Genomic DNA, 20,284 nt, shown 5'->3' on the forward strand with positions numbered 1-20,284 from the left:
GCCAAGAAAGTGTGAAGTGAGCAGGGAGACTGGCCAGCATCTTACCTAATAAAACCCCTGTGTCCTCATCCTGTGTCCGTGCTTTTGCTGAACCGCATGCACGGCACGCGGGCGGCCGTTGGGACAGGAGGAGGATGGGGCCAGGGGCGGGCATGTGCGTGCGTGGGAGTGTGTGCGTGCATGCGTAGTGACAGGGGCAGGAGGGGAGGGGGGTTGTGAGGGAGGCCTAGCGCCCATTATGTTAACAGGCCTTAGGTCTAGTCTTTGTATAAATCATTTTCAGTGTCTGTATGCAGAATAAAGCCCATGCTGAGAATCCCCCATGAAGAGATGGATTACTCCAACACCTGTCAGTTCTGTCAGTTTTCTACTACTTACTGTAAGTGACAGCAACATAGGAGAAAAGTAATTTATTGCTCATTTTACTCTGGAGGAAACATACTTTTCATTTCTATGTGTTTACATGTATATTAAGATTTATATTTTTCACGATAGTGGTCCTTTAAAACAAAAGGTGTTTGAAAATTCCACCTTCATGTGACCGAAAAGTAACAACCGTAAGTTATTATACAAGTGAGTACATTATACATATTTTTCATTTATGCCCTTAGCTGAGAGCCACATTGTGGGAATGAAGAGGACCTCATACATCCAGCAAAACACCCATTTTATTACATGTCATAGCTGGAGGGAGATAATAACATAGGAAGAACAAACTGTGCAGTACTTATACCATTACCCTTTAATACGCTCTGACAGTATAATACATATTTAATCATGCCTTCCGTACATACAGACGTAAGTATACATCTCACGTCACCTTGAGTCCTGCTGTCACCAATAAAATATGCATGTTCACAATTATCTGTTGTAATTCAATTATTGCTCACTCAGCTCACTGCATGAAATTGTGCTTTTGGTCTCATCTCACACTGGGCTGTTCTTCCAGATCCACTTCTGCTTTTCCACACTGTACTACCGCTCTGTAGATGGAAACATAGCAATAATCACATTCACCGCTTAGATTGATAGAAAGAGGAATCATTGGTGAAAGATGGATACACCTTGTGCTCTATGCAGTGGGACTGTTGTCTGCAGAGACCAGAAGAATTAGTCCTTTTTGTTTAAAGGATACCGGAACTGACATGTGACATGATGAGATAGACATGTGTATGTACAGTGCCTAGCACACAAATAACTATGCTGTGTTCCTTTTTTCTTTCTCTGCCTGAAAGAGTTAAATATCAGGTATGTAAATGGCTGACTCAGTCCTGACTCAGACAGGAAGTGACTGCAGTGTGACCCTCACTGATAAGAAATTCCCCTTTTTTACATCTTTCTTGCTCTCAGAAGCCATTTTCTGCTAGGAAAGTGTTTTATAGTTGGAATTTCTTATCCGTGAGGGTCACACTGTAGTCACTTCCTGTCTGAGTCAGGACTGAGTCAGCCGTTTGCATACCTGATATTTAACTCTTTCAGGCAGAGAAAGAAAAAAAGGAACACGGCATAGTTATTTGTGTGATAGGCACTATACATACACATGTCTATCTCATTATGTCACATTTCAGTTCGGGTATCCTTTAAAAGCACACTCTGAGTAAAGGTGGAAACTGGCCCTTGAGACTCACACATACAGCACAACAGCTTGTCTGCTGACATTGGGGTTGATTCGCAAAGCTGAATTATCCCACCTTACTTGTTAACACAATTAATCTCTACTCTGAAAGGCAAGCAACAGCATATTAACCTTTAACCACTTCACCTCTGAGGCCGGTTTCACACCAGCAAGCAGCGTTTAGAGTGCGTTGGGATGAAATGATCGCATTGCACCACAAAGCTACAAAAAGGCTTTGAATATACCTGCGCTAATGCGTGGTAATGAGACTTCATGTAATTCCTGGCAGCAATTCAACAACTCTTAGGGCCCGTTTCCACTAGTGCGACGCGATTTCGCCGGCATTCCGACGCTTGTAAAAACGCATGCGGGTGCGTTTCCGCATGCGTTTTACCTGCGATTTCGCGTGCGATTTCGCATGGCAGGGTGCCATGCGAAATTAACCATGACACTGCCAGGACAAAATAACATTGGGAAGGGTGCGAAATCGCACGCGAAATCGCGGGTAAAAACGCATGTACCAAACGCATGCGTTTTTACTATTAAATACATTAGCGGCGATTCGCACGGATTCCCGACGCAGGCGAAAACTGTGGGTCCCGCCGTGCAGATTTGGCCCGCTGCCAAATCGCTCCCACACGCCGCACAGGTGGAAACAGCCCCATCCACTAACATTAGCTATGCGAATCCGCATGCAGTGCCCGCATGCGGATTCGCCCTAGTGGAAACGAGCCCTTAAAGGACACCCGAAGTGAAAATAAACGAATGAAATAAAAAATTGTATCTATCTTCCTTCTCCTAAAAATGACTTTTTAAGATATTCCACAGATTTATATTATATTTAAATCTACTTTTTAAGTTTTTACTGTTTTATTGTTTTTGCTCAATGACACATTCATTGAAGTATGCCAGAGCTAAAATCTATGAACTATTGACCCTTTTTATCTCTTTCCTGATTTCAGAAGCCATTTTCTGCTAGGAAAGTGTTTTATAGTTGTAATTTCTTATCAGTGAGGGTAACACTGTAGTCTGACCCAGTCCTGACTCAGACAGGAACTGCTACTTTCAGGCAAAAGAAGAAGTGAAGGAAAATTAGTTGGCACTGCAGCTTAGGGGCAGCTGCTGCTAGAAGAACATAGGCGGAGTTTTGCCTCCATAGAAGCGCATTGTAGCGCGAAACGGCCGTCAGGCACCTTTCCCCAGCACCCACCGCATCACCCCACTCCATCCTATGGTATGTGAATCAATTTTATCTTTACGATTTTTTGTACTGTACCTGTGCCTGCTTTTGGAATAAAGCACCTGCAGTGCCGATTGACCTCCTGTCTCTCCATTCCTTCAAGGAACTGCCACTTGCATACCTGATGTTTAACTCTTTCAGGCAGAGAAAGAAAAAAAGGAACACAGCATAGTTATTTGTGTGCTAGGCACTGTACATACACAAATCTATCTCATCGTGTCACACGTCACCTCGGGTATCCTTTAAGTGAGGCACTCTAGCGCGGAAATGCTAATTGCACGGAAGTGTATTGACAAAACACGCCTCCACACATGCGCACCGCGAAGCACGCCATTGACTTACATGGCTTCTGGTCGCCGCATGTCACTGCGGATACTCAACAAGAACATGCTGTTGCCGTCATGTTAGATCAGATGCCCCCAGCACATCACACCATATCCAATCTGCAAGATTTCACTGCTTTAGTGTTACCCTGCAGTAAAAAAGGGTAACGCAATAAAAACGTCCCAGTGTGAAAGGGGCCTAAGGGTTTTTCCCCTTAAACACCAGAGCAATTTTCACATTTCAGCACTGAGTCCATTCATTTGGCAATAACTTTATTACTACTTATTACACTGAAATGATTTATACATTGTTTTTTTCGTCACAAATTAGATTTTGTTTTGGTGGAACTTTTTGTTAAGAATTATTTTATTTTATATGCATTTTAAAGTGAATAATAAAAAAAATTGTTATTTCTCAGTTTTCAGCTAATATAGTTTTAAAATAAAACATGCTACTGTAATTAAAACCCACACATTTTATTTGTCAACTTGTCCCGGTTATTATTCCCATTTTTGTCCATAGTACAATGTATGGCAACAATATTCTATTGCTTTCCGGCCAACAGGAAATGACAGTTACTGTCCTTTACAATGGAATGATTACTGCTGTTCGTTGCAACAGCAATCATTTCAACTTTAAATTCCTATTCCCCAATCTGTGCACTACTGCAAGGGGCCGCGTGAGCGCATGGGACAGGAGCAAACAGACAGGGATGAGGATCTACACCCCTGGGAGCTCAAGTGATACTTTCAGGGACGTAGATACTCATCCCAGGGGACAGCAACTAGTTAAAGAAAAACAATACTTTGTTACAGCTGATACAAACCCTGCAATAAATCTGCAGTGCATCTACTTTCTGCTTTCATGGAAGCAGACTTATTGTTAACATCCTGCTATAACCAATTAGCGGTGTGCCATCACAGTCAGCTGTTACAGCTGAGGGATCAAATTACAACTTGTGCTACGTCACAGATTAGAGGGAATTTTACAGGTTAAACTCTTTAAATACATACAGTGGGCATTTCTGACTTAAAGTGGATCTGAACTCTTGCACAGGACAGAAGGACAACAGAGAGAAATGCATCTAACAATCCACAAGACCTGAATAATGTATATATATCAGAAATTAAAGGAATGGGTTGACAACACTGCTACCTGAATTGTAATAAATTACTTGTTAAAAAAGACCCCACAGCATAACTCACCTGCTCCAGGTTCCCATTGCTGTCTCTTCCATCCTGTCAGCTCTCCTATTCCGCTGCAGTGTCCTCTCATAAATGCCGCCATTTCCACAGCAATGGTGCTGATCTGGGTTACTTCAGGGTCAGTGACATTGCTGTGAAAATGCCGACATTTATGAGAGGGCACTGCAGCGGAATTGGAGAGCTGGCAGGAAAGAAATAGACAGCGAAGGCAACCCGGGGTAGGTGAGTTTTGCTGTGCAGTCTTTTTTTAACAAGTAATTTATTACAGCATTGAAGGGGCGTGACCTAGGGTTCCTAGGGAGGATAACTGCATCTCCCTCCCTGCCCATATTTGACGTTCTAGTCAGTCGAAGTTTTCGGCTAACCAGTGCTGGGACCACAGGGGGCACTAGAGTGAGAGAATGGTGCTGTGACAGTACCACACATAAAATGTTACTGACTGCAAGCAAACCCCCTCTCAGTTCAGGGGTACTTTAACCATTTGTGTGAATTTTACCGAACAAACGTACGAGTTTATTATTCTGAATTCACTGACATCAGAAGACATTTTTTACAAGCTATTTGTATAGAAACCTACATTTGTTTTATTTCTTTTACACAATGACTTAGCACTGACACTTTATCTGCATCACATTTCTGACAGAACGCTTTTCTAAACAAACCGTCCCTCAAAGGGACTTTTTGCTGAGAGTTTGATCAGACTACATGACAGCATCCAGCCTTCACTGTATCTAATGTTCATTTATTCCATGTTTTGTGGATTCCAGAAATCATCTATTAAATAACCTAACCTTGCATTTACAATGTGGCTCTTTTTCAATCAAATAAATCCATTGTGTCTTCTGTTTTCAAGGTGCTTGCAGTATGTAAAGACGAGAAAGCGACGTGGGAACAACATTGAGGTAGAAACTGGCTGATTGTAAGAGAACAAATCCCCGCACTGTGGAAAATGAAACGCGTAAATACAGAACGTCACAAACGGCGATGTCAAGGCGAGGCATAGAGAAGAGTGGCAGCTGTAGATAATTAAAGATGTAAGAGCACTGGAAGACAATACAGAGTATCCAGATAGCACATGGTGACACAGAATTGCTAGGAGCGTATAAGGGGCTAGAAGAGACAGAAAAGCCCTAGAATCTAAAGAGTCCCTTTAAAATTAATTTATTTAAAGTGAACCTGGACGAATAGTGTCTGAGGATTTATACTTACCTGGGACTTCCTCCAGCCCCTTCAGGCTGATCTAGCTCTCAATGTCTCCCGGGCCACTCTGGTCTCCTGCTGGAAGGCCGGTACCTTGACAAAGTTGCGCTTCCGTGGCCAAGAGCATTCTGCAGTACTACTGTGCAGGTGCAGAACACTCCCACCCATGGGAGCACAACTGAGACACGCATGTGTGATGAAACACAACTTTGCCAAAGTACCAGGCTGTCCAGCGGGACGAGAAGGCACCAAACAGCCTGAAGGTGGCTGGAGGAAGCCCCAGGTAAGTATAGAGCTTGAAAAAATAAATAATGGTCACTAAATTTCCTTCTGTACCAGCATTGTACCTTACCCCTATCCCGCTGCATGTTTTGTGGAAATTAAGAAGTTTTAAATCAGGATGATACCATTTATTGGCTAAGTAAAAATGAATAAAAATAAGCAAGCTTTCGGCCTTGCAGCCTTCATCGGGCTTATATCCTGTTAGTTTGCAGGCTGGTGGTATAGACAGCTATATACATGTAACATCAAAAGGGAAAACAGATATTTTTCTCAAGCATAAATACATGTCATTTACATGGTTCAAAGCTGTGGAGAAGGGTTTGAATAAGGACAACAACTTTTTATATTGGTATGAGACTGATGATATTTGAACTTTCTCAGACATTCTAGCTGAACTTGTGAACTAAGAATTTAGGATACCTCTGGGTCAATCCTAATCCCAGGTCTGTGAGCATGGAGTAAACAAGGATCCTTATCTCAGCTAACAACCTCTAACCCCATTTAGATGTTGTTTGAATTAAGGCATCTTAATGACATGTATTTATGCTTGAGAAAAATATCTGTTTTCCCTTTTGATGTTGCATGTATATAGCTGTCTGTACCACCAGCCTGCAAACTAACAGGATATAAGCCCGACGAAGGCTGCAAGGCCTCTATTCATTTTTAGTTAGCCAATAAATGGTTAAAACGTCTTGCTTTTACTGATGGCTAACACGGTACAATACCCTACTGCTACTACTTTGTGGAAATTCAAAGAGGTAATTAATCAAGAGAATTCACATAGCTAAACAGCCTAGGCTGTGACATCACTAGGAGGTTGTGGTTACATACCAATATACAGCGCTGCGTAATATGTTGGCGCTTTATAAATACAATAAATAATAATACATAGATACTGTATACTGTAGAAAGTGTTTCTGATGCTGAAAACAGGATAATTAAGGTAAAAGTGGGTATCCTGAATAATTTAATATATTCTACTATATGTCACTACAGTCTTTATCCACTTCCCTACAACAGGTTACCACAGGTTATTTTCCCTTAAAAACAAGATCAATTATCACATTTCACGCATCTCCCTTTAATTTGATTGTAACTTTATCACTACTTATCAGACTTAAATGATCTATATATATTGTTTTGTTTTGTTTTTTTTGCGGTAAAAACATGGCTTTCTTACAGTGGTACTTTTTGCTAGGAATTATTTTATTTCATATACATTTTAATGAGAAAAAGAATATTTAAAAAAAAAAAAGTCATTGTTTCTCAATTTTAAGCCATTATAGTTTGAAAATAAAAAGTATTTGCCCATTTGTCCTGGTTATTACAACATTTACAGTAAATAGTACAATGTATGGTGACAATATTTTATTTGGAAATAAATGTGTATTTTTTCTGTTTTGTGTTTGTTTACACTTTATCAATAATTACAAGCCTTTATTTGCAAAAAATAACAGTAATACACCCTCATGACATACGTATTAAAAAAGCTGAGTCCCAATGGGTACTATTTATATTTATTTTTTTTAAATGCTGTCACTATGGGGAAGGGGGAAGGAATAGAAGGGATTAATAAGTATAGGAAATGTATTTCTTAATGTATTTTAATATATTTTTATTCTAATGTTAGTATCCACTTGTTGTCCCTATGCTTTATCCTGTATACTTATGATAGTGTACAAGAAGGGAGTTTGTTTTGTTTACTTGCGTTTCCATATGAATAATCACTGCTGCTCACTGGAGCAGAGATTATTCATCCATCTGTCACTTTGATTGGCTTTGGGAACACATGTTCCCATTCACCAATCATTGCATTAACAGGGACATGCAGGAGCACATGCATGGGAGATCGTTTACAGTGGCTTGTAAACACAAGGATGTGTAAATAGATATGCCCTGGGTCTTCAAGTGATGTATTTAGGGGGCATATATACAGGTGAAACTCGAAAAATGAGAATATCGGGCAAAAGTCCATTTATTTCAGTAATACAACTTAAAAGGTGAAACTAATATATGAAATAGGCTCATTACACACAAAGCATGATATTTCAAGCCTTTATTTGTTGTAATTTTGATGATTATACGGCTTACACCTTATGAGAACCCTCAAATCAAAATCTCAGACCATTAGAATATTGTGAAAATGTTCCATATTCTAGGCTAAAAGTGTCAGACTCTAATCAGCTTATTCATCCAAAACACCTGCAAAGGGTTCCTATTTCTTCATATTATTATTTAATTATAAAGCGCCAACATATTCCGTGGCGCTGTACAATGTAAGAAAACAAACAAAGGATACATGATGATACAGACAATGATATACATCAAATATGAACACTGATACAAAATACAGAACTGCTAATTACAATTTGATTTAACATGATGACTAAAATGTATAAATGTCTAACAGAGTGCAAGCAATTACATTAATAACATTCCATAACACAAAAGGGTGAGAGCCCTGCCCTTGCGAGCTTACAATCTAAAGGAATGGGGTGGAAACAAGAGGTGGGGGGAGTATACAGTATATGTACAGGCAGTGCGTAATTAGGTTATTTAGTGGGTGCATGGCCTAAGCTAGAGAATATACTTGTTGGAAAAGGTGGGTTTTGAGGGAGCGTTTAAAGATTTCAAAGGTGGGAGAGTGGGGGATGTATTGTGGAAGGGCATTCCATAGGAGGGGTGAGGCACGTGAGAAGTCTTGTACACGTGAATGTGAGGAGGTAATTGTAGAAGAGGGTAAAAGAAGCTCGTTCTTATATTGATTTCACCTTTTAAGATGAATTACTGAAATAAATGGACTTTTGCAAGATATTCTAATTTTTCAGTTTCAAGTTTCACCTGTATATGTGAGGTGGTTAAAAACTGGTAAAATCTAGTATTTTAATTAGAGATGAGCGTAATGACGTAATTACGATTTTGCGAAATTTCGCGTAATTAGTGTAATTACGATTATGGCCGTAAGTACATAATCGTAATGAAGAAGGATTTCGCGAAATTTTGCGTAAGCGTAATTTTCGCATTACCGGTGGTATTACGAAATTAATGCGTATAGTCATGCTCCCAAGCGGAAAAGTTGACGCATGGATCAATGTTAGGTAGCCGCCGACTTTAAGGGTTAATAGCAAAGCCCCCTTAAATGCTAAGAGCCTCAAATTTGGAGAATATATTAAGGAGATCAGGAGGAATCTTTTTTCAAAAAGACCTTATAGTTTTTGAGAAAATCGATGTTAAAGTTTCAAAGTAAAAATGTATACATTTAAAAACCCGCCGACTTTAACGGTTAATAGCAAAGCCTGCTTAAAGTTTAGGAACACCAAATTCCTAGGGTATATTAAGGGGATCAGTGGGAATAAGAGGAAATTTTTTTTTTTCAAAAAGACCTTATTGTTTTTGAGAAAATTGATTTTTAAGTTTCAAGGGCAAAAATGTCTTTTAAATGCGGAAAATGTCAGTTTTTTTTGCACAGGTAACAATAGTGTATTATTTTCATAGATTCCCTCAAGTGGGAAGAGTTTTACTTACTTCGTTCTGAGTGTGGGAAATATAAAAAAAAAAACGACGTGGGGTCCCCCCTTCCAGACCTCTTTAACCCCTTGTCCCCCATGCAGGCTGGGATAGCCAGAATGCGGAGCACCGGCCGCGTGGGGCTCCGCACCCTGACTATACCAGCCCGCATGGTCCATGGATTGGGGGGTCTCGGAAGGGGAGGGGCAGCCAAGCTTTCCCCTCCCCCTCTGAGCCCTTGTCCAATCCAAGGACAAGGGGCTCTTCTCCACCTCCGATGGGCGGTGGAGGTGGAGGCCGCGATTTCCTGGGGGGGGGGGGGGTTCATGGTGGAATCTGGGAGTCCTCTTTAAAAAGATGCCCACCCCCCCTCCCAGGAGAAATGAGTATAGAGGTACTTGTACCCCTTACCCATTTCCTTTAAGAGTTAAAAGTAAATAAACACACAAACACTTAGAAAAAGTATTTTAATTGAACAAAAAACATAACCACGAAAAAAGTCCTTTAATATTCTTAATTAACCATTAATACTTACCTGTCCCTTTAAATAAATGATCCCTCGCAATAGCCTCGGAAATGTTCTATCAGTTACAATGTAACAAAGTTATTACAATGTAACAACTTTGTTACATTGTAACTACGCCGCACCCGATGTCACTCGCCGCTCAGCCGCCGCAGCAATTACGCGTCCATGCAGGACGCTAAGTTCCCGCAGCTCCCACTGTCCACCCCGCCCACATCTGTCACCCACATGTGGGTGACATGTGGGAGAGGCGGGGAGGGCAGCGGGGCCGGCGGGGACTTAGCGTCCTGCACGGAGTCCGGACCCGACAGAGCTCTGAGCTATATAGCTCAGAGCTCTCTAAGCATCTTTGTATTTGGGCTCCAAGGAGCCCCATTGGTCCTTAGCAGACCAATGGGGTTCCTTCAAATCAGAAGGAACCCCATTGGTCTGCTAAGGACCAATGGGGCTCCTTGGAGCCCAAATACAAAGATGCTTAGAGAGCTCTGAGCTATATAGCTCAGAGCTCTGTCGGGTCCGGACTCCGTGCAGGACGCTAAGTCCCCGCCGGCCCCGCTGCCCTCCCCGCCTCTCCCACATGTCACCCACATGTGGGTGACAGATGTGGGCGGGGTGGACAGTGGGAGCTGCGGGAACTTAGCGTCCTGCATGGACGCGTAATTGCTGCGGCGGCTGAGCGGCGAGTGACATCGGGTGCGGCGTAGTTACAATGTAACAAAGTTGTTACATTGTAATAACTTTGTTACATTGTAACTGATAGAACATTTCCGAGGCTATTGCGAGGGATCATTTATTTAAAGGGACAGGTAAGTATTAATGGTTAATTAAGAATATTAAAGGACTTTTTTCGTGGTTATGTTTTTTGTTCAATTAAAATACTTTTTCTAAGTGTTTGTGTGTTTATTTACTTTTAACTCTTAAAGGAAATGGGTAAGGGGTACAAGTACCTCTATACTCATTTCTCCTGGGAGGGGGGGTGGGCATCTGGGGGACCCCTTTTTAAAGGGGACTCCCAGATTCCACCATGAACCCCCCCCCCCAGGAAATCGCGGCCTCCACCTTCACCGCCCATCGGAGGTGGAGAAGAGCCCCTTGTCCTTGGATTGGACAAGGGCTCGGAGGGGGAGGGGAAAGCTTGGCTGCCCCTCCCCTTCCGAGACCCCCCACTCCATGGACCATGCGGGCTGGTATAGTCAGGGTGCGGAGCCCCACGCGGCCGGTGCTCCGCATTCTGACTATCCCAGCCTGCATGGGGGACAAGGGGTTAAAGAGGTCTGGGAGGGGGGACCCCACGTCGTTTTTTTTTATATCTCCCACACTCAGAACGAAGTAAGTAAAACTCTTCCCACTTGGGGGAATCTATGAAAATAATACACTATTGTTACCTGTGCAAAAAAAACTGACATTTTCCGCATTTAAAAGACATTTTTGCCCTTGAAACTTAAAAATCGATTTTCTCAAAAACTATAAGGTCTTTTTGAAAAAAAATGTTTTCCTCTTATTCCCACTGATCCCCTTAATATACCCTAGGAATTTGGTGTTCCTAAACTTTAAGCAGGCTTTGCTATTAACCGTTAAAGTCGGCGGGTTTTTAAATGTATACATTTTTACTTTGAAACTTTAACATCGATTTTCTCAAAAACTATAAGGTCTTTTTGAAAAAAAAATTTTTCCTCTTATTCCTCCTGATCTCATTAATATATTCTCCAAATTTGAGGCTCTTAGCATTTAAGGGGGCTTTGCTATTAACCCTTAAAGTCGGCGGCTTTTTTATATTATACGGAGCGTTACGGTTTAATGCGAAATTACGGTAGCGTTTAATGCGAAATTACGGCATGAACGAAATTACGCGTTGAAAATTACGCTTACGGTATTTTCAATTACGATTTTAATGGCAATTACGCTACCGTAATTTCGCATCGTAATCGCAAATTTCGCATGCGTAATTATAGTAATGCGAAATTACGAAAATTTCGGCTCAACTCTAATTTTAATCTATAAAACTAAAATAAGGATGAGGGAATCCAGGAAAGTCCTATTTAGCATTAGGTTTTAAAAATGCAATTGCTAAACTCTTCAGTTTATTTTCACTTCAGGTTCACTTAAAAAAAAAAAAAAAAAAGAGTCTGCATTAATTACTAGACTGATTCATATTAAAATGAAATTTCAAATATTTGGCCTGGCCACATAATACAATTATCCTTGCCCTGTTAGCAGTCAAAGGAGTCTACAAAGCATAGTTCCTTGCAATAAATCAGCTCTGTTCTCTTTTAAACTATATAATGGTTTCATTTTCTCTCATCTCGCTTCAGGTCTGCCTTCACCCATTTGTCGTCGCTTTTTTAATAACACAGAAACGATTTTTGCACACTGTTTGCTGCAGTCAGTTACATCACACAGTCTGGTTAGAAATGACTGTCTGGCACTTTCCAGAGTTTTCTTTTTAATCCAAATACTTTAATAAAGCAAAAGAACATATTTTGTTCCCTCCGCCAGAGGTGCAGCTACAAGGCCACTGCACGCTCCACTCCCGGTCCCACAAGTTATGATGTCTGCAGTGCAATAAACATGTCAGTCTGCCTCTGACTGGAGGTGCCGAGGGGAGAGAAATACGAGGCTCCCAAATCAAACTGTGGTAATCATGTAACCAAATGTAGGAAAACCGTCACTAGAACACATTTGTGTTAGAAAAGCTATTAAGCTGATTTGATAGGGTGACGGTGCTTTTTAGGTTTATTTGAAGTCTATTACATATTCTGAGGAAATATGAGCAAAGTAACTGCTGTCTCAGAATGAAAGTTTCTAGGACAAGAACAGTGCATTGAGTTTGTCTGAGCTGTAACACTGATGTGACTTGCAATATGGTGATTATAACACTTTCCTCTTCCCCCAAAATAAAATCCCCTGTTAAAGGACCGCTACTACAAAAAAAGTAAGCAGTTAAAATTTGACAGAGCCAACAATTTTTGGACTAGTCCACCACCTCATGGGGGATTCTTATACGTTCATATAGGTAAGAAACTACAGCACCATTATAGGTAGAGTTGTCCTTTATTCATATCCAGCTGTAATTAGCTAGAAACGTGCTTAATCTCCCTGAAATCCAGCTCTTTTCAACATTGACACAGCGTTAGCGTATTTAGACGGATGTTGCATTATATGAATAGCTGGGAAATGGGAAAAGTGCTCAATGATAAATCATATTTGACAGGAGGGGAGTTGCTATGGACACTGCAGACAGTCGCCACGTTGCTAAGGCTAGTTCGTTTCCCAGTGAAAGCTGCTAAGGGCAAGAGCCAGTGGCAAAGACCTAGGCACTTCCAAAGACACATTAAGATGAGATTTAGCTTTCAGTACTAGAAATGAGTTGAAAATGATCCTAATTCACACTTCAGTGACCATTGCAAATGCTAGCCAATAGCTTCTGATCACACAGCTGTTGACTAGTTGATCAGTGAATAGTAGCTTTCATTTGCTAGCATGGCTTCCACTTCCTGGGTCAGTATAGAACTGCATGATGGGAGAGTTTTCTGCTCTTTCAGTGGAGAGGATGGGGAGCTGGTTTTAAAGAGAATGCAGTAACTATGATTTTTAGTGTGCACAGAAATTGAAAAAAAAAACCTCAAAACATTTTAAATGTATCTTTGGTACAAACTTAATAAATAAAACAAATATATTAAATTCAGGCAAAAGTATTATTTCAACAATCACACTCTTGCCTTGCACTGCTAAAGCACAAGGTTTCAAATCAAAGCCAGGTCACTATCTGCATGGAGTTTGTTTGTTCTGCTTCTGTGTGCGTCTGGACACATCTGTATTTCCTTCCACATCCCAAAAACATGGTGAAAAGTGAAATAGTTCCCCCCCTAAAATTGGCCTTAGCTTATAGTACGGCATTAGACTATGATTAAGGTTGGCCACACACGTCATCTATATATATAATAGAGTAAGTGCCTCAACCTTCAAGCAAGAAGAAGAAGTAGCGCCCTGCCCCCAGGGCCGGTCCAAGCAAGAAGAAGGGGCTGGCCCAAGCAAGAAGAAGAAGTAGTGTCATATCAAACCAAGGGCAAAGAGGGATAATTTGCATATTCAGTAGCAGTGCATTGTGGGTAACCACAAATGTTCACTTATAGCTGAATTATTGCAGATTTGCTTCTGTTTTCAGAAGGAAAGTTACACCAAGCTTTGCTTTTTTTAGTAGGAGGGCTTTTTGGTCTCTTTTTTCCTCTTATACATTCTTAGTAGTTTGGGTCACCCTGAGCTGCTTGGTTACTCTGTTGTACTGGTCCAAGCCCTATTTCATACAGCCTTATCAATCCTTGCTATGTACTGATGAGGACCAAACGGCTGAAATAGGCTGTCACATGTGGGTTTGATGTGACTGTGTCAAACTTAAAGCTGTAGGCTTGCTTAACTTACCAAGGGTGAAAAGGAATAATTTGCATATTTAGTAGCGGTGCATTGTGGGTAATCGCAAATTTTCACTTATAGCTGAATTATTGCAGATTTTCTTCTGTTTTAAGAAGGCAAATTACACTAAGCTTTGATTTTTTTTAGTAGAAGGTCTTTTTGGTCCCTTTTACCCACCTATACATTCCGAGTGGTTTGGGTCACCCTGAGCTGCTTGGTTACTCTGTTGTACTGGTCCAAGCCCTATCTCATAAAGCCATATCAATCCTTGCCATGTACAGATGAGGACCAAAAGTCTGAAACAGGATGTCACATGTGGGTTTGATATGGCTGTGTAAAATTTAAAGCTATAGGCTGGCTATACACCAGTTGTTCTGGATGCTTGCTTGGATTACTAAGGGTGAAAAGGAATTATTTGCATATTTAGTAGCAGTGCATTGTGGGTAACCACAAATGTTCACTTATAGCTGAATTATTGCATAGGTCCTTCTGTTTTAGGAAGGCAAATTACACCAAGCTTTGCTTTTTTTAGTAGGAGGTCTTTTTGGTCCCTTTTATCCCCCTAGACATTCCGAGTGGTTTGGGTCACCCTGAGCTGCTTGGTTACTCTGTTGTACTGGTCCAAGCCCTATCTCATACAGCCGTATCAATCCCTGCCATGTATTGATGAGGACCAAAAGTCTGAACCAGGCTGTCTACATGTGGGTTTGATATGACTGTGTAAAATTTAAAGCTATATGCTTGCTATGCACCAGCGGCTCTGGATGCTTGCTTGGCTTACCAAGGGGGAAAAGGGGTAATTTGCATATTTAGTAGCAGTGCATTGTGAGTAAACACAAATGTTCACTTATAGCTGAATTATTGCAGATTTCCTTCTGTTTTAAAAAGGCAAATTACACCAATACAGTGTGTGGCATTGCAGGAAGTGACGACAGTGGAACGCACAATGGAATGCGGAAGAGGTGAGCCATCCCCGCCCGCTGCCTCTTACTAATAGTGGCGGCTGCTACTGTGCTTAAGCAGGAGGAGGAGCGCACATGGGGGACCTGGATGAGGGAGGAGGAGGGGGGGGAGTGCACATGGGGACCCAGTTGAGGGGGGGGTCCAACCCCCCTCCCCGCCGCTGTGCCCAATACCCCTTTCCTGCCCTCTACCCTCTTATGCAGGGTATGCTACGCCGCTGGTCGGCTAGTATATATATATTTTTTTATTTTGATCCAATTTAACGAATCCGATCCAATTTTTCAGCCGATTGGAAAGTTTTGAAGAAATTGTTTGTTTTAACACGCACGTGTTCGACATTGCCACAGTTTCGGAGAAAAAGATCACAATTGTCGAAAAGTTGGTTGTTAGAAAACCCTCTTGCTTGGTAACCTTTCATTCAATACTCAACTTTAAATCATTTAGCATTTTCATAGAACTACATTTTCCACTGTGACTTTTATCACCATTTTCCATCTCTGTACATCTATCAAGATCTCATCCGATCAACATTTGCTGTTTAGCATTACAACTACCACTTAACACTACATTGCCCGGAAAAAAACAGGACATTAGATCACATTTCTTGATTGAAAACAAAAACCTTTTGGTATTTTGGTGCAATTAATCATTTTAATTGAATTGGGGTAAAATTGATCAGAAAAATTCTAATGTGTGTGGCCACCTTAATAATAATAATTCCTATATTTGTGTAGAGCTTTTCTCCTGCACTCAAAGCACTTGTGAGGCAGCCACTAGAGGGCACTCAGTTAGTAGTAGTAGTGTTAGGGAGTCTTGCCCAATAACTCCTTACTGAATAGGTAGAGATTTAATTAGGAGCTTATCTGAGGGATTGTTAGTGACATGACTATATACTCTGTGCAGTTCTGCAGAGGATGCCATCACTATATAAACACACATTAATAATATTCTCACTCCCAGAATCACTTGGTTTTGCAAAACAGAACACATTACTAAATGCAGAAACTGCTTGTCAGCAGGATTACGTAAGTCTTCAGACTTCTGTGTCCTTCTTGGCTGTTAAATGTGTCAAGTTGAGTCTCAGTCAACCCCTTCAATGCTTGTAGACTTGAGCAGAGTGTGCTGATATCACATTTTGCAAAAGGGAGTTTGAGTTGACATACATTGCATTATGGGAGGGTCACTAAAAGTTCATTCATCTTTCCATTAGTGACCCCATATAGACTTTGTCCATCATTCAGTTCTGTTTGGCTTGCAGCGTCTTCAAAACAAAGGAGCTGCTGGTTTTCCACTGCCAAGTATTCTCCAACAAAGCAGGAACATTGAAATGCACACTTGACTCCACCAGAAGAAAAAGGGGCTTCAATTAAGAAGCAGAGAGAATACACAAGAGTCCAGATTAGTTTTAGTCAATATGCTGAGGAAACATAAACAGCTAATTAGTAACTATGGCAATTTCCTATTTACACTTACCGTTAATCCTCCAAGAGGGGATACACACAAGAAACTCTTAACTGTTTTAGCTGAGGTGACTTGCGTGTTGTGAATTTTCCCTATTCTGTGCACAATTCTGACATCACTGACAAGATGGCAGCTTCAATGTAGACACAGAAAAGGCAGGAGATATCAGGTATGGGAAAGGAGTAAGGCCAGATCCACACTATGGGCTTGATTCGCTAAACCGTAATAACTCAAATATCACACCTTATGAAAAGATATCACACCTTATCAAAGATATCACACCTTATCAAAGTTAACACGCCTTATCAAAGTAGCATAGCGAGCACTACTTTATGTACTGTATTTTGTCTCTGGAACACTTAATAGACTGCTATTAAGCAGAGACAATAAAACATTAAATCTACTTTGTAAAAGTTTAAACATACAATAAAAACATGAGATATCTAAAAAAAAATCATTCTAAGCCTTGCACACCTGCCTGACTAACGTTGGCCAATGAAGCTGATTGTAACCTCCTCAGCCAGGTGTGTGTAAAGAGGTCCCCGACCAGTGACGGACGATCGGCAAGCGATCCATCGGATAGCTGGATCCAGTGAATCATGGGCGCTGTAATAACAGTGCAGGAGATTTGGGCACAGCTGGCACCACCATAGGCCGTAATAGGAATTATGGCTATAGCGGCGCACAGTCAGTAACTTCGTCAGAAGACGGAGCTGAAGTTGTTTTTAAAACACTGCAATTCGGCCACCAGCAATAGCTGAAAGCCGAACTACATAATTCCCCACCATCCATGGGGCCTGGAGGGGGAATAGTAATTAACGCCGCCGAGACTTGTGTGCAGCAGCAGGATCAGCCATATAACGGCTGTAACCTGCGCCCAAGTCTCCTGGTGGCCAGTTCATAAGTATGCGTGGATCAACATGGCCGAGTGGCAGTCAACTTCTTGAAGAAGCCGCTCCACCTTGACAGGGGGCGCTTCGTCCCCCCTGCACCCCCCCCCCCCCTGGATGGCAACAGCTACACAACAGACATGTCTCTGTACAAGCCGGCCCTAGGAGTTTGGGTCCCAATCCTCAATGGGAAACATCAGTTGTTAGGTGTATGCGTAGACACCTAACAACTGATGTTCCCAATCGAGGATGATTCCCACCTTTAGGAGGTAAGATACAAATGTTTATATCAGCTGTTTATTTTTACCTTTAAGGTCTTGTACACATGCTTGAGACGGCATTTAACGACAGCCTAATCTGATAATCAATCGTGTGTATGGCAGCCCCAGACCCATAACCTATGATCGATCTGCCCGGCAGATCTACTCACCCAACGGGTGGGCAACTCTTTTTTAAGGATGCTGCTCCCCGCATGACATCACGTATGCGCCGCTCCATCATCCCTCTGCCCCCAGCACTGCAACGGTCCGTATCGGCAGTTACATAACTGGCACGCCTCTGTACAAGCGGGCAGCCTGTACAGCGATGTCCCGATCCTTGATGAGTGACTTACACCACAGGTTTGTGCACACCTCAAGAGGTTCAACTTCACTTTAAAAGGGATTTTCACGTTGGTTCAATAACTAAACAGCACTCTCCACCCAAACACAAGAGAATGGTTGAGGGAGGGTAACTTTTGTGTCTTACCAAATCTCACTGCAAGAAAAATGTAGCGCCTATCGCTGAATTTCTTGGAAGAGCCATTTCAACTTCTAAAACTGTTTTGCAAGTCAAATGCAGAGATAATGGGGAAAGTAAAATTATCATGTACTTGAAGCTGTTGTGGAGAAAAGGTGATTGCGACTGTATAGAGCGTATTTGACTATAAATGAAACCAACAAGGAAGGCAAAAATAGCAATTTTACATTATAATTAAATCTGTTCCGTATATGAGTGAGACCAATTTCTGCTGCTTGAAGTGCTGTAATACTTCTTGAAGAGGAAAGAAGAATTCGATTAGTAATTAGTATCAGTGTACATGAATAAAGTCTGATTGGCTTATTATTCACGCTTATTTTATACTTCTTTCCTAAAATAGCATATAGCTTTTTTTTTTCTTTTTTTTTTTTTGAAAGAAGTTACAAAGCTTTCTAAAACTTCTCCCTCAATACATTTCTTCACTAAGCTCCAGAAACACCATCCCAACCACAACCTCCACTCATTATTAGAGCCGGGACAAGGTCCTCCAGGACCCAAGAGACACCAAAGTGCGCCCCTCCATCCCTCCCATCCCAGCTGTCACACACTGATTGCTATTAGACTAGAGGTGCCCCAGGGCCCCCACACCTTAATCTCTAGTTATCTGGCTGCAGTCACTGCCATGTACCCCCTTTTCTTATTTCTCTCTGCTTCAAACACAATAGGGGAATGATAACTGAGTGAGTTGTGCGCCCCCTCCTATACTGCGCCCTGAGGCTGGAGCCTCTCTTGCCTCTGCCCGGCCCTGCTCATCCTATAGTCACTCGTATATCCCCTTGTGCGCGGATGGAAGCTAACAGGGCGTAACTAGAGGGAAGCAGCCCCTGCAAGCAGGGGGGCCCCCCGAGTTGTGAGGGGCCTCAACTTCTAACCTTCCCTTCCTCCCATACAGGGGACTACAGGGGTAGCTACACTTGTTATGGGAGTGGAGATCTTGATGGCCACACTTGTTTTATGGCCCTTGTGAGATGGGCCCCAAGGCTGGGAAGGGGACCAAGGGAAGGCAAGGGAAGCGGTGGGGACATTGGGGGCCCCAAAGTTTCACTAGGGGCCCCATGATTTGTAGTTATGTCAATAGACACAAATACCACTCCTGTCCTACAATGAATATAAATACAAATATAAAACTCAATTTTTTACGCATAAACCATTATACATCTACTCAGCAATACCAGCGCTAGCCTTTGCTTTGCCAATAGCACAATATTTACACTTATCATGATTAGTATTCTCATGTCCTTTCTACCAAATGTAGCAATAAAGGTGATAACACACGGTGGTCTTTTCTGATTTAAAGAGACACTGTAGTGCCATGGAGTAGAATGTAGTCAATTTATACTCACATTTACGTTATTTATTCTGGTTTCAGCATCAGAAACAATTCTGATATCTATGTATTGCTGTATATTATGTATGTATGTATAGTATGTAACCCCTCCCCCCTCCCCGTGATGTCACATGCTCAGCAATGTAACTGTGCGGAATATGGTTTATGCAGCTGTATGCATGTTGGATTGGTGCGGCTCTGTGAAATTTATAAGCTATAGGCTCACAATCAGAGTCGTTACTACAATTCTTGGGGTCCCCCAGGGAAACTTTGTTAGGCCACTCCAACGTTCACACCCCTTCCCTTGCCTCCCCTTAATGCCCTTCTTGGCCTTGGGGCCCATCTCACAAGGGTCATACCACAAGAGTGGCCATCAGGGGTGTAAGGGAAGCAATCACAGGGGGGCCAGAGCTGGGTGGAGCCCCAGCTACTAAGCTTCCCTTCTTCCGATACAGGGGACAATACTTCACATCAGGTGTGTTTGCGGCTACACTAGTTGTGGGTGTGAAAATCATGATGGCTGTACACATTGTATGACC

At 41.8% G+C, this 20,284-nt stretch overlaps 1 long non-coding RNA gene across 1 annotated transcript; it reads right to left on the reverse strand.

Annotated features, from left to right (window-relative positions):
* Positions 1–831: 831 nt before the first annotated feature.
* Positions 832–18,131, reverse strand: LOC137543969 (uncharacterized). Its single transcript, XR_011025681.1, has 3 exons — positions 18,051–18,131; positions 2,892–2,989; positions 832–983 (listed from the first exon to the last, which is right to left on the reverse strand). It is a non-coding gene; the product is annotated as an uncharacterized lncRNA (long non-coding RNA).
* Positions 18,132–20,284: the final 2,153 nt, after the last annotated feature.

The sequence above is a fragment of the Hyperolius riggenbachi genome, chromosome 2, assembly GCF_040937935.1.
Source record: "Hyperolius riggenbachi isolate aHypRig1 chromosome 2, aHypRig1.pri, whole genome shotgun sequence".
Classification (NCBI taxonomy): domain Eukaryota; kingdom Metazoa; phylum Chordata; class Amphibia; order Anura; family Hyperoliidae; genus Hyperolius; species Hyperolius riggenbachi.